Raw genomic sequence first — 5,062 nt, forward strand, 5'->3', positions numbered from 1 at the left:
TCGACGGTTGTGGGTGTGCATTTTGTAGGTTCATTCGCAGTGACCGCGTAGGATTATGACTCTTCGAACCTAATAGTTGAAAGTTGGAACAATCTACTTCCTAAAATAAATATTTTGACCGTAATTAACTAGTTTGAAAGCTTTTGTTAAATACAGGGTCTTTCCAGAATATTTAGGTAGGTAAAGAATCGGACTTACATCAAAATATCCTGTGATCCAAAAGTCAACCTAGAGACATATTTTTAGATATCTAACAAAGGAATGGTGACCAAGTATGAACGGAAGAAGCCTACAAGAATTAAATAGTTACATCAGGAATTAATAAAATGTAATTTCCAAAATCTTTCAACCGAAAATTTGCAGCGTTGTCCACAATGCAGCTCTAAAAATGAACCACAGAGAAGTATATGACTGCGTTCCACTTGTAACATAGAACTTTGCCTAAATAAGTGATTTATCTCGTATTTTACCATTACAGTGGGTGGCCAAATTATTAGGGACACTGCATATATTTTTGTATTTTCTACTTAAAATTATTTTTTTGACCAAAAAAATTGGTGTTCATATCTGTATTTTACTTGGTAATTCTTCTGGTATAACTATTAAAATTTTTAATAAGCGGCAACACTGGCTGCTTATCTATAAAATAATAATTATTGTTGCATCTCAGTTGGTCATCGACTGTCACCGCAGTGAGGTTTAAAAATATTTGCAAATCGTTTTAAATTGTTTTTGGTCGGTTTTCCTGTCAGATATATTTAACAGGTAAGTAATATTTGTTATACATTTAATGACACGAGTTTATTTAAAAAGATTGTTTAAATTCAAAATTATTTTTTTAGCATGGGCAAAATTGCAGACTTGTTTCCAGGGAAAATTAGAGAAATAAAAACATTATTACTGCACTCGAGGCTTTCCCAGAGAGTTATAGCAACTACTGCAGGTGTTTCAAAGTCTGTAGTTAATCGAATAAAAATAAAAATGAATTCAAACGAGGCATTGGAACCGGGGCGTGTTGGAAAATGTGGCAGGAAAAGGATTACTACTCCTCGTACTGATCGTAAAATTAGGGATATTTGTTTCCAAAATCGTAAAAAGAGTGTGACACATCTGACTACGATGATTAATGATGAAGGAATTAATGTTTCCAGAAGGACAGTACGACGACGACTGGCCGAAGAGAATCTGCTAGGTCGCCGGCCTATGAAAAAACCACGGCTCACCGAAGTCATGAAGAGAAAGAGACTCCAATGGGCCAAAGAACACCGAAGTATGACTGTTGAAGACTGGGTCGAGTAAGTATGACTTTTTTTAACGAATGAAGTTTGTGAACAGCGAATATTATCATTTTTACAGGTATGCTTCTCCGACGAATCAACATTTCAGATTTTGGTGGATAAAAGTGCGTTTGTCCGACGACGTCCTGGGGAGCAGTTCCATCCAGATTGCATTGTGGAGAGAGTTAAACATCCGGTGAGTGTCATGGTGTGGTCTGTAATATCGGCAAAGGGTATGGGACGCTTATACATCGTGGAAGGGACAATGAGACAGGACCAGTATAAGCGAGTACTTGAAACTCGGCTACTGCCCCAGCTCAAAGAATGGTTCCCTGGTGAAAAAAATTACATTTTTATGCACGATTCTGCACCGTGCCACAAAGCCAGGAGTGTAACTTCATATCTGATCAAAGAAAATATTGCAGTTCTGCCCTGGCCGGGAAACTCACCTGACATGAACCCTATAGAGAGCATGTGGGAGTTAACCAAACGGGAGATCGCCAAAGATGTTATCACCACGAAGCGGCAGTTGATTGAAGCTCTTATTAGAGAATGGCATCATAACCCTAACTTAAAACACAACGCAGGAGTTTGTATTCAGAGCATGCCCCGATGCGTAGAAGCTGTAATTGCAGCAAAGGGTGGCATCACTAAATATTAAAATTAGTCATATTATGTTAAAAAAAATTTTACGAAAAAAATAAATGGTTTTACTAATAAAACTTAATGTTTTTGTGACCCTAATTTCTCAATCTCTTATACAAAAAATAAATGCAAGCCTTAAAGCCAACAAATTGCAAAAAAAAATCAGTAAAACTAAAAAATTAAGAAATCTTTTACTGTCCCTAATAATTTGGCCACCCACTGTAAGTGTGAAACAACTGTTTTTCAAAAACCAAAATTTATATATTTTATATTTTGTTGTTGGACATTCAGAGTTTACTAAATTTTTGTGAAAATAATTTTGAAATCTTAATTTGGGACACAGGAAGGATTAAAGGAAAATTGAATGACATAATTATTTGTGCAATAGGAACTCCTTAGTTATAGTTAATTTCCTGCTAATCATTATTTTATTAGCAATAAATCACAATTAAAGGTTAAAATAAGTTTCAATTTCCAATCGGAAATCGTTCTTAAAATACAAACTTTAATAAATTAAACAAATTTTGTTTTTTGTTACTTGGTGAAAAATGCTTCTAATAATTTAATTTTATCTGACTTATTTCTATTGACAATTCATTCATATATTATACGTTTTAAAGTAGACGACTTTAAAATAATATTGCCACTATTACTGAGTTGCGTTCCTGGGGCGACTTTATTGTAGAGGTAATGGATTTTGACAAGAGCTCTAAGTCATTCCGATACAGTACACAAGTTTATCTGTTATTTACAAGGTCAAGACAGCCACATGCCATGATGACTGTAAAATTCTCCTGTTAGTGATTCCATAGTAAATCATGAGGAAAAAAACAGGAACAAAGTTGGACACATTCTTGAATGATATAAACGATAAAGAAGAGAAAATGGACCATGGAAAAGGAATATAATCACACACTACTTTTCCTGGATGTTTTAATTTTAAGAACGATACTGGATATGAGAATAAGGTGTATAGTGTTTTATTTTGAGCTACAGTCCATTTTTTATTGGTTTGTTACCATTCCCAAGAAAAGAAAAGAAAACGATTAATCAAAATTTAAAACTCATAACTAAAATTGTGGTTTGATCGTGAGAAGATCAAACTTGTTTGATTATTGGATCGTGTAGTCAGTTGTGAACCGTGCAGGTCGAGATCAATATCTACTTCAACTTATGCGTATGATGTGCTTATAAGAAGTATTGAGTTTCCTTTCCTATCTTTATTTCATTTATTATTAGATATTTGGGCACAGTGTAAATATTGATTTCATCATCGTCCAGCCTCAAGAATCCACTGCTGAACATAGGCCTCTTCCTCATGTTTCCAACCCCGTCTATCTTGCGCCGCTCTTATCCAGTTTTTATCGAGTCTTCTTAAATCGCCAGTCCATCTTGTAGGTGGTCGACCGACGCTTCTCTTGTCTTCCCTTGGCCTCCATTCCAATAACCTCTTTGTCCATCGCCCATCTGTCATTCTGGCTATGTGTCCTGCCCATCTCCATTTTAGTCTGGCTATCTTCTCGATGATGTCAGTCACTCCCGTTCTTCTCCTGATGACTTCGTTGGTTATTCTGTCTCGCAGAGTTATTCCTAACATGAACCGCTCCATTCTTCTCTGCGTGACTCTCAGTTTGGTAGCTGCTGCTTTTGTTAAGGTAAGTGTTTCTGCTCCGTACGTCAAGACTGGGAGGACGCACTGATCAAATACCTTTCTCTTTAGGCATGTGGGCAGCTCACTTTTAAAAGTTTCTCTCAGTTTTCCAAATGCTGCCCACCCAAGGCCGATTCTTCTCTTCAGTTCATGAGTCTGGTTATCCCTACCAATCATAATTTCATGTCCCAGGTATTTATATCTATCTACGAGTTCTATTTCTTTCCCACCAATACTGATGTTCTGGTTGGGTACCAAATTGGTCATGATTTTTGTTTTCGAGATATTTATATTTAAACCTACATTTTCTGTAGCCACAACGAGTTCCTGTACCATCTCTCTTGCCATATTATCTTGCCGTATATCATCGGCGAAACGTAAGTTGTTTAGATATTCTCCATCTATTTTTATTCCCTTTGTCATCCAATCCAAATTCTTAAAAGCATGTTCTAGCACCGTATTAAAAAGTTTAGGTGACATTGGGTCTCCTTGTCTAACCCCCCGTTCTATTTTTATGCGATTACTGTTAGTATGTAATCTTACAGTGGTTGTTGCCTGCAGGTATATTTTGTATAATAATTTAGTATATCTATAATCTAGCCTGCATTCTTTAAGCGCCTGTAATATTTTGCTTAGCTCAACTGTGTCAAAGGCTTTGTGAAAATCGATAAATATTAGAACTAGAGGTTTATTGTATTCCACTGCTTTCTCTATTAGGGTTTGTATACTTTGTAGATGGTCATTTGTTCCGTAACTTTTTCGGAATCCTGCCTGTTCTCTTGGTTGATAAGTCTCTAATTTTCTTTCCATTCTCTTAACTAGTATTCGCGTAAACAACTTATATATATAGCTGAGGAGGCTAATCGGTCTGTAATTCTCTAAATTTACTTTGTCTCCTGCTTTGTTTAATAGAATCATAGTAGCGTTGTTCCAGTCTGTTGGAATATTGGCGCTGTGAAGGCAGATATTGAAAAATTGTTTAATTTTTTCAAGTAATACATCCCCTCCAATTTTTAGTGCTTCTGATACTACTCCATCTTCACCCGTGGTCCGATTATTTTTCATTTTCTTCAGGGCTTCTTTAATTTCTGATTTTGTTATATCGGGCATTAAATCTGATCCTTGGTTTAATACCCCAGTTTTTAGTGTAATTGGAGGTTCCGTATTGTTATCTTTTTTTCTGGATCTATATAACTCTGTGTAGAACTCTTCGACTATTCTTAATATTTCATCTCTGTTCGTTGTTTCTTCTCCAGTTCTGTTTCTCAGTTTGTTAATTTCTATTTTCCCCTTTTGTACGCTCCTCTTCAAAACTTTCATGTTCTTATTTTGCTCTATTGCCTGTTTTGTTTTTTCTACATTGTAGTTTCTTATGTCTTTTTTTGTTGCCTTTGTGATCGTCTTATTTATTTGATTTATCGCTTCTATGCTTGTAGTGTTATCTCCTTTCATTTGTCGCCTTAGTTCTATAAGGGTTTTCATGGGTTGA

The sequence above is a fragment of the Diabrotica undecimpunctata genome, chromosome 4 (assembly GCF_040954645.1).
Source record: "Diabrotica undecimpunctata isolate CICGRU chromosome 4, icDiaUnde3, whole genome shotgun sequence".
NCBI lineage: Eukaryota > Metazoa > Arthropoda > Insecta > Coleoptera > Chrysomelidae > Diabrotica > Diabrotica undecimpunctata.